The 13,370-nt window shown below is 47.4% G+C and overlaps 1 long non-coding RNA gene across 1 annotated transcript in view; it reads right to left on the bottom strand.

The window, feature by feature from the left end:
- Positions 1–9,053: 9,053 nt before the first annotated feature.
- Positions 9,054–13,370, bottom strand: part of LOC135370565 (uncharacterized) — a 14,220-nt gene continuing 9,903 nt past the window's right edge. The window contains exon 3 of the long non-coding RNA XR_010415375.1: positions 9,054–9,245. This is a non-coding gene — a long non-coding RNA (uncharacterized LOC135370565). The remainder of the gene's footprint in view (positions 9,246–13,370) is intronic.

The raw sequence follows: 13,370 nt of genomic DNA, 5'->3' as shown, positions 1-13,370 counted from the left end.
CAGATAACGATATCATTGGAGACTATGGTTGGCTAGGAGCGTGCTATGCGGTGAAGTTCATTTTTAAGAGTGTAGCGGGAGGTCGTTTCGACGAAACCAATCCGATGCCTCTCCGCCTTGTCGCCCTTCTTGAGAAGGAGAGGGAGAGGGTAAGTTGCCCTTACTTTCGCTTATAAGTAAATCACGGACGACACAACCAACGAATCTCGTTCCTTTTATATTAATTTAAAGGTAACGCCATTTTTCATTCCGTGACGGCGGATGGATTGCAAAAAGGAAGATACGGAGAAAATATTCCACACTCTAAAAACTGATGGTGGTGGTGAAAGGACTCGCCGGTGTCGGCCCCACAGAGGTAGGCAACGTCACGATTGACGCCCTGGGATAATGTGCGTCCTGGGCCGACTTCTAAGGGAACTGTACCGATAGTTCACTACACTTCATCGCATAGCACGCTGTGCGCCAACCATATTGCCACGAATGATAGGGTTATCGCTCCTGATTCGAGGAAAGAGGAGGCGGCCGCCTTTTTGTGTCAATTCTCATGTATCCAAATTGACACAAAAAGGCGTACGCCCCCCTCTCTCTCTTCGAATCTGAAGCGATAACCCTATCATTCGTGGCAATGGTTGCTGCACAGCGTGCTATGCGGTGAAGTTCAGTTTTTAGAGTGCACGATGAGAAACTTTCGCACTTTAGTGCTCCTTTAACAATTTAATATCTTCACAACATGGGTGTTGTAGAAATGTGTTCTGAAGGAGAGACCTGTTAAGGACAGTTTTATTAGTCATAGTTAGTTAATTTTTACCTAGCTTTACTTACGAGGTATTAGACAGTTTACCTCCGAGCACGTAAAGCATTAGTGTACCGTCGTACCACCGACCCTCCTCCCGTGAGTGATTCACAGCAGCTGGCGCGCCTTCAGTGCCCCGAAAATTTATGATCGGCGATAAAATTATTACGCGCCCTGTGACCCGACGCCCCTTAAGAGTAATAAAACGAGGACTTTGTTTTACCGCGCTCTCGTTGTTAGTCTTCTGGGCATGCTCTTTTCGACGAACAAGAATGGGTCAAGGTGTGTACCGCACAGTACTGCGCGATGCACTGCTCTATTAAACAATACTGACAGTATAGACGCACGTAAAGCAGTGTGGAGGGGACGCGTTCAGATTCAGAAAGAACCTGCATCCATCAACAGCGCCCTGTAACAACGTCGTTATCACGACCTGCGCTGGTAAAACAGAACTTCACCACATAACACGCTTTTACACTCTTAAAAATGAACTTCACTTCATAGCTATATGATAGCGATGATGATGATGGTGGAGATAAAATATGCCAATGTAGGTCCCGCTTAGCGCGTGACTATAGCTACAACAGATCGATTACGCAAACGCACACTGCTTTTAAGATGTTAAAATGATAACTCCTCTTCTATATGACCTGAAGAAAAGATGCTTCTATCGAACCAAGCGTGCCGTATGTATGTCTACGTTATATAAACAAGTCATTTCATAAACAACCGCAAGCCCCAAGCGTTATTCGAAAACTTACTTGATAGCATCCCACCTGTCTCTTTCTCTATCTCGAATTTTTTTTTTTTCTTATCGTAAACCTATACCGATTCACTTCCTAGAAACAGACGGGCAAGAACAAAGAGAACATCAAAGGGCTCAAAGAAGCTCAACAGCTTCACTGCCATGAGCGGGTTTGTTCAACGATCTTCACTGCGCATACCCTTTTCCTCGTTAACTACATCGTCTTATAACGAGCCCGCTTCTGTGTAAGACAACAGAGAGCTTCCCAATTATCCAAAACACGTGTCTGACGATGCGTAAGACGGCTCAACGAACCTATAGGGTCTTGATCCCGGGAGCACAGAAGCACGTGTATACGGTTGGCCGCGTCGTATAAGTCTTCTATCTACAATGTAACGCCATATCTATAAATAAATAAGATCTAAAGCTTTCTGTCTCATCGCGCGTTGTGCCACCTTACAAGAGCGATATGCAGGGAATGTGTAGAGATGGAGTAGACCACATTTCTCCTCTTCGGGTGCAAAACGTTTGTATACAAGTTACACAAATGTACAGGGTGTAAGAAGATATCCGGACAGATTTCAAAACGTTATTTAAAAAATCGTACATAATAGCAATCAGAATGCAAATTGGCACAGTGCACTCTTAAAAATGAGTTTCACCGCATAGCACGCTTTTAGCCAACCATCGTCTCTTATGATATCGTTATCAGCAGTGATTTGTTGAAAACGGGATGCGTACGCCTTTTCTGTGACAGTTATGAACAGCATAGGTGTCACAAAAAAGGCGTACGCCTCTCGTTTTCAACAAATCAGGGCAGATAACATTTGAGATGATGGTTGGCTAGGAGCGTGCTATGCGGTGAAGTTCATTTTTAAGAGTGTGCTTTACCTCTGTCAGAAGTTTCATTTGAGTCAGCCCAGGTGGCGAATTTCCAAATTCATCATCATCATCAGTGTATTTTGTTGTTGTTGATGATTTGAGCTCTCCATCAATGTTCTACCGTCAATATGATAGGAGTTACAAGCTGCAGTAAATCCGAGCCCGTGCATTTTGAATGGCCTATATACAGGGTGTCCCGGAAAACGCGTCATAGAATTATAATAAAAAAAACTACACCACTTAGATACATGCGGTCAACGGCACTTGTTCTTACTAGGTTTTTGCTATCTACTGATGTGAATGTCATGCAACGCAAGTTTAATTATGTAAAGTTTTGGGAACTGAACTCGGAAATTTGCCAAGTAAGGGTCACTTTTTCACTCCACCAATGTGAAGAGCGTGCCGAATTCTCTCAAATTCATGATAATTGACAGGGATATTGAGGGGCTACCCCATCGGAAAAAATAGCCGAACATCACGCTCTATACGGAGCTCCCAGAGGATACACTCTTAAAAATGAACTTCACCGCACAGCACTCTCCTAGCCAACCATTATCTCGAATGATATCGTTATCTGACCTGATTTGTTGAAAACGGGAGGCGTACGCCTTTTCTGTGACAATTATGAACAGCATAAGTGTCACAGAAAAGGCGTACGCCTCCCGTTTTCAACAAATCAGGGCAGATAACGATATCATTCGAGATAATGGTTGGCTAGGAGAGTGCTGTGCGGTGAAGTTCATTTTGAAGAGTGTAGCGCGCGACAAATTTTTCAGGGAAATCGTTGTCAATCCGACGAAAGGAGGTTGGAAACCCGGCCCACACCGGCATCGTAGAAAGAGGTATGGCTTATCACATCCGGTTTCCGCTGGGATCATGCCTCCCCTCTCCCAATTTCAGGAACTGTCGTTGTTCCTACTATATCACTTTGTGGGCTGGGTTTGCGACCTCCTTTCGTCGGACTGGCAGCGACAGCGCTCAAAAAAGCCGTCGCGCGTTATGCTCGGGTGCTCCGAAGAGCATGATGTTCGGCTATTTTTTCCGATGGGAGAGCTCCTGAACACCGCTGTCAATTATCATGAATTTGAGTTAATTCGGCACGCTCTTCACATTGGTGTGGTAAAAAAGTGACATTTACTTGGCAAATTTCCGAGTTGAGTTCACAAAAATTTACATAACTGAACTTCACCGCATAGCACGCTCTGTGCCAACCATTGCCACGAATCAGCAATGATAACCATATCGTTATTATTGCGGATTCGAAGAGAGAGGGAGGTGTACGCCTTTTTGTGTCAATTTGGTTATATGATAATTGACACAAAAAGGCGTACGCCTCCCTTTCTCCTCGAATCAGAAACGATAACCCTATCATTCGTGGCAATGGTTGGCGCAGAGCGTGCTATGCGGTGAAGTTCAGTTTTTAGTGTGTACATGACATTCACATCAGGGGGTGGCAACGCCTATAGTAAGAAGAAATACCGTTGGCCGCATGGTTCTACGTGGCGTAGTTTTTTTGTTATTATTCAATGACACGTTTACTGGGACACACTGTATACCGCCGTCGTTAGGCTTAGGCCGTCTCCATTTCATGCTGCATCGGGTGTTGGAACGCCGCGTCCAAAACCGAAACTGACCCATCCGTTTCAGTTTTGGACGCAGCGCTCCAACACCCAATACAGCATAAAACGGATTCACAGGCCATTCAACGCAGTTCAACAGGCCATTCAACACGTATATATATGTGTGCTCGGATTTTTGTAACTCCATATTGTCTGTAGAACATGAGCTGAAATAAAAATCCTGACAGAACTACAGCACTATGCCAATTAGCATCGTGATTGTTATTATGTATACGATTTTTATAACGTTTTGAAATGTGTGCGGAAACCTTCTCACGCCCTCTATACAAGAAAGGTGCCATGTGAAGTAAATGGCGAGAGGGAAAAAGAGAAACGTTCCTCCTCTTCTTCCCTCTCCCCACTTACTACACTTTGTGGGAGCCTATTCCCACTCTCGGGGGCAAAGCCCGTCCATTCGACTCCCGTGGAAAGCGAGGCACAGAGACAAAGTCAAAATACGGAAAGAAACGTGATATTTAATAACTCATATAATGGAATCTTTACACCGAGAATGTTCTCCAAGCCAGTCGTTCCACGCACCGTCTCCGAGGCCAGCCGCTCCAGGCTCTGATCTCGCTCACACGCGCTCACGGTGGTGGTGGTGGTAGTGACGGTTATTAAGAAAAGAGACACGCGCTCACGGTTTTTGATCTGTCCAAGCCAAGGCCCCTCCCACAGCGCGTGAGGCCAGCATCTGACCTAGACACAAGTTTTGCCTGGTGCCATCTATGTGTGGTGGCCGGATTCACCACAACTCTTAAAAATGAACTTCACCACATAGCACGCTCCTAGTCAACCATCATCCCGAGTGACATCTTTCTTTCTTCTGATTTGCTGAAAACGGGGGAAGGGGGGGGGGGCTACGCCATCTTTGTGGCATTATCCCATTCATAATTGCCACAACAGTGGCGTACGCCCCCCGTTTTCATCAAATCTAGGAAGAGAACGCTGTCATTCGGGATGACGATTGGCTACAATCTTAAAAATGAACCTCACCGCATAGCACGTTTCTTGCCAACCATCCTATCGAATGATATCGTTATCTGGCCGGTTGGTTGAAAACGGGAGGTGTACACCTTTTTTGTGACACTTGTGCTATTCATAATTGTCACAAAAAAGGCGTACGCCTCCCGTTTTCAACAAATCAGGGCAGATAACGATATCATTTGAGATTATGGTTGGCTAGGAGCGTGCTATGCGGGAATACGGGAGGAGTACACCTTTTTTGTGACACTTGTGCTGTTCATAATTGTCACAAAAGAGGCGTACGCCTCCCGTTTTCAACAAATCAGGGCAGATAACGATATCATTTGAGATTACTTCACTTCACTTCAAGCAATTGAAACTTCCGGCATACGAGGCCCATCCGCACCCCTAGTCACCGACGTGTTAATGGCTTACCACACTATCTACGCCGCAGGCCACAGGCTAGTTCTCCAGTGGGTTCCAGCCCATTGTGGTGTCGTGGGGAACGAGCAGGCCGACAGCGCCGCAGAAGCAGCACTCTCGTCTCGGAACCGGACCCGTATTGTTCTGCTCAGAGGAGACCGCCGTTCAATTCTGCGACGTCTAGTGACACCCCTGGCTTCCCGCCAACGGACAACCGACATTCTTCCCCCCTCTATGTTGAACAGAGTTGATCCCATGCTCGCTTTCCGCATGCCACGAAACACATCTCGTCAGGATGCTGCATTAATCCACCGCATGCGCCTCGATGTGGCCTTTACAGCTCAGTGGCGTTACCGCTTGAGACAAATTGATTCTCCCACCTGTTGCCACTGTGGTGCTCTTGAGGATCTGGAGCACATTCTTCTTCATTGCCCTCACTACGAACCTTCCCGAATGACACTCTCCGAGTCTCTTCGTCAGCTGGACTCTCGCCCTTTCTCCCTACCGAAATTGCTTGGTCCCTGGCCCAATCCAGCCCAGCAACGCTCTGCGCTCAAAGCTCTTCTGACATTTCTGGACACCATCGGACTTCGATCGTTATTGTAAAGGGGCTCGTTATTTTATTCCCCCCATTCCACCAAGCACTGGGGTAGAGTATCGCCTGTTGCGATGAAACTCCCCACTCTCCAAGGCCGAAAATAAAGTTGTTGTTGTTGTTTGAGATTATGGTTGGCTGGGAGCGTGCTATGCGGTGAAGCTCATTTTTAAGAGTGCAGGAGCGTGCTATGTGGTAAAGCTCATTTGTAAGAGTGTAGGAGCGTGCTATGTGGTAAAGCTCATTTGTAAGAGTGTAGGAGCGTGCTATGTGGTAAAGCTCGGTTTTAAGAGTGTTCACTCTTAAAACAGAACTTCACTGCATAGCACGCTCCTAGCCAACCGTGATCTCGAATGACATCGTTCGCTTACCTGATTTGTTGAAAACGGGAGGCGTACGCCTTTTTGTGACACTTATGCAGTTATGATAATTGTCACAAAAAAGGCGTACGCCCCGTGCTTTCCACGAATCAGGTAGGATAACGGTATGATTCTGGGCATTGGTTGGCCCTCAACGTGCTATGTGGTGAAGTTCATTTTTAAGAGTGTAGGAACGGAGTGTAGGGCAGGTTAGGTTATGCGGTGAGTTCTGTTTATACAGGGTAAACGTAATGCGTTAAATTTTCAGCCCAAATTCCTTTTTGGATGACGTCACAGCGCCAGACTAATAAATAACCTCTTTAAAGAGCACAGCGCACCCGTCCAGGGTAACTACAGTATATTACAAAATGAGTTTGCCATTCCGTGCAAGCTGCGCAAACGTTTATGGTGTTTACAATAATAAAGGCACAGTAACAGCGCCGTAAGCGTCCGCGAGTGTTGCAGAGAGCAAACTGTTGGCTTTAACGATATGAAGACCTTCCCCGAGCCTCTTGTTTTAACGCACCTAAAAGTGGTCGTTCACGCGTGGACTGCTCAACACAGCCTGCCGGTCTAATTACTCTTTATGCGAGTCTCAATTTATGTCGCATACATTGCATAGGCGTGTCTGGTACGTTCTCTTCGACGTAAACTCAGCGCGCGTTTCGACATCTTTCACCGGGCGCCAGTCCGTCTCTGGCGAGCATTCAAAACCGTACCGACAGTCGCGGTTAACGGGCTGCACGTGTAAAAGAGCGACGAACAACAACAGCTTTATTTTTAAGATGAGTAATGGAGAATTTCATCGCAATGGGCGATACCTTTACCCTCTCGCTGGTGATAATGTGGGGAATTAAATAACGAGCCCCTTCACAATAAGGATCGATGACTCGTTGCGTCCAAAAAGGTGAAAAGAGCTTTGACGGCAGAGCGTTGGTGGGCTGGATGTGGTCAGGGACCAAACAATTTTGAGAGAGGATGAGAGAGGGGAGGGGGGAGAAGGTGGAGATTGGCGTCCCGTTGCTAGGCGACGCAGCCGCGCCGGACCAAAGATGGCGATCTCGCTCGCCGGCGTGGCTCAGTGTCGCTACTCTCCTCCCTATTTAGTGACTCTAGTTCCAGTCGATTTCGAAACTGTAGCGTCACTGACCACGGCATCGAAAATTCCACGAGAAATAGTGGCGCGTAGTTTGACCGTTATTCGCTGGAGTGCATGCAGGAGCACCGCCTGATGTTGAGAGGAGGCCGGAGTTCCCTGTCTGTAAAAACGAGAAAACGTCACTCCCCCTGAGAACCAATGAGGGCGCGACCTTGAGGAAAGGAATGCCGCGGCCGCGCGGGCGTCCTAGGCCGCGTACCCACATGCGGAGAATCTGCGCGGAAACGCGAACGCTCTGTTTGGCCCAGAGTCGTGCGCGTGAGACATTTTCGCCGCCGTACATGGCGGAGTTGGCGTTTCGTCGGTCTCCTTCGCCACAGTGTTGACAGTAGATTTAAATTTGTATTTTTTTCGCGAGCTATAACGTCTATGTGAGAAAATTTTGCGGCATTATTTTACTCCTGAGGACATACACAATTCAGGGCACACAAAACATGAGGTTGCACCTCGACTACTTTATAATACCTTTAAGGAAGCTTGAACCAGGAAACAATGAACAATACAACACGACTCGAATTTTGCTTGGATGACTACATAACTTATGCGCATGGAATATAAAACACATATGCAAAGCACAAAATGCACGCCTGAGCCAGGAAAAAAAAGAGAGTAAAACTGTAAAAAAAAAGAAAAAGAAAAGTGAAACAACAGCGGAAGTGCATCTAGATTTCTTTTCTTTTTACACTTTCGAAAATCAAGTCTCAAAACGCGCATTGAAACAACTGTTCCAGCTCGCTTGCTTCCGAATGCTGTTATGATGGGCCATCCCACGACTTGGTGGTCCTGTCCTGAAGAGATCAGCTATTGGAAAGCTATTCCCGTGGACCCGCCACGACCTACTAGATTATAACGATCATGTCATAATCGGCAACCCCTATGGGAAGCCCGTCCGCACGATCCGCTAGGGGCGCTACTCATCGGCCCGCGAGATCTACGTCATGATTGGAAAATGGAAATTTGAATTTTGAACGCGCAGAAGCGGACGTACGACTACCGTAGCAGACGACAGCGACAGCTCCTATGACAACGCGTAGAATGAGAGCAAGTGTTTGGGCTGGTTGGTACATGTTTAAATTAAAAATGATTAAAAACCCCCAGTGCTGTCCTTGCAGGCAGTGTTGTTCAGTGTAGGTCATTGTCGTTTTTATCCTTCGTCCTCGTCCTACCCAGCACTGGGGGTTTTTTAATTTAAAGAGTGATGATGATAACCAACTTTAGAAAGAAGCACCTCCCGTGGGACATCCACCGCTTGTATAAAATTACCAAGGTAAGCTGAAGCACAAATTATTGCAGAAATTAAGGAAGCAATAACCGTGCCGGTCAGTAGCGCCACCGCTAGCTTCCAAATGCGCGGCGCTGGGAAGGGATGCCTATGACATGGTCGTTATAGTCTAGTAGGTCTTGGGCCCAGCACGTCAGGTGAAACACCCAGCATAGAAGCCCAATAGCGTTCTGTACCAGGCAGTTGAAATATTTCCGCGTCGTAGCATAATAAACGTGAGCGGAAGCGACTGACAAGGCGGCAGTTTAATGAACCGGTTGGTGTTGCGTCGTTCAATCGAAAATACAGCCACGGAGGGCACAAATCATAATGCTGAGATGAAGCAGATAGGTCGCGTCTGTGGCGCCGTTCCCCGGCGAAAAATAGAGTGGAGATTTCTGCTCTTCCGGGGTCCTGGTCGCTCACTTGACATACACATATTTCTGAAAATGAACAATAACCAAATTTGGCGTAAGCGTTGTCGTTGTTTTGCTAAGAATTTAGTGACACGATGGAGGCACTGTAGCAAGAAATCACCCCGTGTCATAGTCAGGATTTATTTGTTGTTGTTGTTGTTGTTGTTGTTGTAGCAAGAAAACTGGAATTCTCCCCACTGTGTACACAACGATGTGTACACAACAATTACATGAGGGGACGATGAATGAGGAAGTTTTCCACGAAATCTGAGGCTTACCACCTCAGGGCATGCTGGTCGGTATATGTGATATGAGATGATATGGTGTGTGTGTGTGTGTGTGTATGTAGTGCGCCCGCCCGTAGTGACAGGATTCGAACCCGTGTCACCTCCTAATCTCGGCGTGGAAAGCGATCATGCTAACCACTGAGGCTTACGGGTCTGTGTCTAACAGGCAAAAATGGGAGAAGTCTAGCACTCGCAAGTGGATAAAATAAGTATTTAGAGAGATTTTTAAAGACATTTATTTTACTGAAAAACAAGCTTTTGGACGGAGTCCGTCCTTCATCAGGTGCGATATATTCTGCGACCGGCGTCTGTGTCTTCTCTAATTGTGGTCAGCCTCGGGCCTCGGTCAATTCTCGTTTTTTTTGCTTTACAACTTTAGTAGACACCACAAATGGCCACCACCATCTTCATATTTTATTTTCTTACGAGTCTCTTTACTGATCAGCTATTCACCCTTCCGAAGTCTCCTCCTGTTCTCCTGTGGTGTATATATATACATAGTCACCTATCCTCTTCGTGGTGCGCCGTTTCTTCCTCTAATATTCTTTCGCGCGCGCTACGAAATTGAATAAAGTGACGGGAAATGAATGATGCGATCGTGCCCTAACGCGGTTGAGAGATTGCCGATACCGCTGCAGCCCCTTGGGCCTCTGTGACCCGGTTCTTAAACAGAGAGCTCCGAAGCTTATTGGTGAGACGTACCGTGCAAAGCTGATTAGGTTGTTGTTCTTCCGTGACGCCCTGAAGCCGTTTGCACGTTCACGGTGGTAAGTACTAGGTGCTATGAGCGCCAGGTTAACAAATTTACAAGTTCATTTTAATAATGAGTCAATCCTTTCTACTCGTGGCTAACGACTAGTATACACTCTCGCCGGACTGCGCGTTTGACGCCTGCTGCGTTCTTATAGTAAAGTACGTTCTTAGTAGTGAAGTACGGTACTTCATGCGTGCGCTGATGAACAGTACAGGCCGAAACGCCTGCACTCTTAGAACAGAGCTTCACCGCATAGGACGTTGTCCGCCAACCATAGCCACGAATGATAGGGTTACCGCTTCTGATATTCGAAGAGCACTAACAACTCTTAACACATAACAAGAAGAAGAGCGAGGGGGGCATACGCCTTTTTGTAGCACTTTGGATTATAATTTGCTGCAAAAAGACGTACGTCCCCCTCTCTCTTCAAATCAGAAGCGATACCCCTATTCATTCGTGCCGGTGGTTGGCGCACAACGTGCTATGCGATGAAGTTCTGTTCGGAGAGTGTGGAGCGTTTTCCCGACGGTTTTACCTCGCGCGCGCGAGAGAGAGAGAGAGAGAGCGTGACCTCAGAAAGGTCGCGAAAAAATAGTCGCGCGCGGAGAGTACACGCTGCAGTCTGTCGACGACAGATATTCATTCGCGTTCGAGCGCATTTTCCGCGGGGAGTGGACGCAGCGATGAGCGCCGTGCGGCAGACGAAGCCGCCCATGAGTAGCTGGCACAAATTATTGTGACAATATCCACCACACTAAATTTACTCGACGATACTACATTTCAACAATCATCTGGAACAAATAAAATCCCTAGAAAGCAACAGCACCGGCACGTCCAACAAACGTTTGTGGTCGACGAATGTGGCAACATTGGTGCTCGTCACTCGCCCCGCACTCGTCCCATGCGTTTAGGGTGGACGTCTCGAAGGGGCGTTTCCTAGCTGGCGTAAATGCAGGCTTGCTGGTGGATAAATTCCATGATAGGCAAGCCTGAGCGATGGGCAAGACACGTAAACAAACACAAACACGAAGGCTTCGTGTTTGTTTACGTGTCTTGGATATATTGCCACAAAAAGGCGTACGCCCCTCTCTGTCCTCAAATCAAAAGCGATAACTCTATCATTCGCGGCAATGGTTGGAGCACAGCGTGCTATGCGGTGAGAAGTTCTGTTTTTAGACGGCACGGTCTTGAGGGGATTACGATGGTCCCTCAAAGGGACGCGACCTTCGGTCCTACTTTTCTTTCAATAGGAGGCAGCGAACAAGTGCCCATTCGTGGAACCCAGCCCTCCCCTTCCGATATGTTTCGGTTTCAGTCTCTCTGCCAACGTCATGATAAGGTTTCTCGGGTAGAGGTCTATTATGTTATACACTCAAAAAACAGAGCTTCACGGCATAGCACGCTCCTATAGCCAAACATCTTTCCGAATGACAACGCTCTCTCCCTTGATTTGATGAAAACGGGGTCGTACGCCATTTTTGTGGCAATTACGAACTGTATAATGCCACAAAATGACGCACGCCCCCCGTTTTCGGCAAATCAGAGGAGAGAACGATGTCACTCGGGGTGATGGTTGGTTAGCAGCGTTCTATGTGGTGAAGTTCAGTTTTAGTTCATAGTGTCTGACATCCTATTCGCCGAAGGTTCTTCCGCAGAACGAGTTACAAAAACTCGCCACCTCGTGCGTTTCCTCCAAGAAACGGGCCTCGTGCAAAGAACCCCTCTAGTGCACTTCTCATCCACAGTGCACTTTTGTCTCCTCAGTACCGTTCATCCTGCCAATGTAGCTCACCCTTCGACTCTCATTTTACCCCTTCTTTTTTTTTATCCTTTTTCCCTTGCTATATAGACATGACGATGCCCACTGGTGTGTGGCCAGCAGCGGCGACATGTTTCGGCATCCCCCCCCCACCTAATTTTTAGGGGTGTATCCAAATTGACACGCAAAGGCGTACGCCCCCTCTCTCTTCGAATCAGAAGCTATAACGCTAACACTTGCGGCAACGATTGGCGCACAGCGTGCTATGCTGTGAAGTTCTGTTTTTAGAGTGTATTAATTCGATATGCGCTTTGTTACAACCGTGCGTGATGTCGAGAGGAGAAAAGTAAATTTCCGAATGCCATTCATAAGTAATAAGCTCTTATATTGAAGTCTCGGAACACTTTTCATAGCACCTCTCGCACGTTTATTTGTTTGTGTGTTTTTTTTATTTTTACTTTCGTGTTAGCGCCGCGAAGCAACAATGGCTATGAGCGGCGTACAGATGAGGACACATGGCGAGAGGACAGCAGGGAGGAGTGGGGGACATGGGGGGTTAGTGTGCGTCCTGTGCCTACTTCAGGGGGAACTGTGCCGTCATTCGTCTGGAAAGTCTTCGGAAAACCCAGGGAAAACCTCAGACACCACAGCCTGCGGTAGGATTCGAACCCAGTCAGCACGACACCAACGAGCGAGACGCCTTAGCCCACTCGGTGTGTGCGTGTGTGTGTGTGTGTGCGTGCGTGCGTGCGTGCGTGCGTGCGTGCGTGCGTGCGTGCGTGCGTGCGTGTGCGTGTGCGTGTGCGTGTGCGTGTGCGTGCGTGTGTGTGTGTGTGTGTGTGTGTGTGTGTGTGTGTATGTATGCGTGCGCGCACATACACGCGAATGAACCTGCACGAACATCCACCGAATCGAGGACCATCCCAGTCAATGGTAGTTCAAAGTGGCTATGTGGCAGTGTCCGATTATCATTCAGCTCTATCGTCAATCATTTCAAATACCATTGAAGCGCCGTCAAAACAACTCTCCTTTATTTACGGGAAGAGAAAACTTTCTCTTCAAATTTCCGCACGCGAACTGTCCATCTTCTCTAATGGACATCGAGGGGCAAACAGACGGCGCCAATTTGACAATTGCGCCACTTATTTGCAGTGTGTCTGCTGAGTACGAGGAGACGGGCGCGCGCTGTTACGGTGTTACCGCACTGTCAAGTACATAGATTAATCGATGGAAATAAAATGGACCATTAATAAGACTGGTAGCACGCCAATACTTCACTGACAGTTTTCTCTTCACATGGGTCGATGCACGTCCGCGTACATATACGATGTCCTTCTGCCTTCGAAATATGG

The sequence above is a fragment of the Ornithodoros turicata genome, chromosome 10 (assembly GCF_037126465.1).
Source record: "Ornithodoros turicata isolate Travis chromosome 10, ASM3712646v1, whole genome shotgun sequence".
Taxonomy (NCBI): domain Eukaryota; kingdom Metazoa; phylum Arthropoda; class Arachnida; order Ixodida; family Argasidae; genus Ornithodoros; species Ornithodoros turicata.
This window is presented reverse-complemented; position numbering and strand designations above follow the sequence as displayed.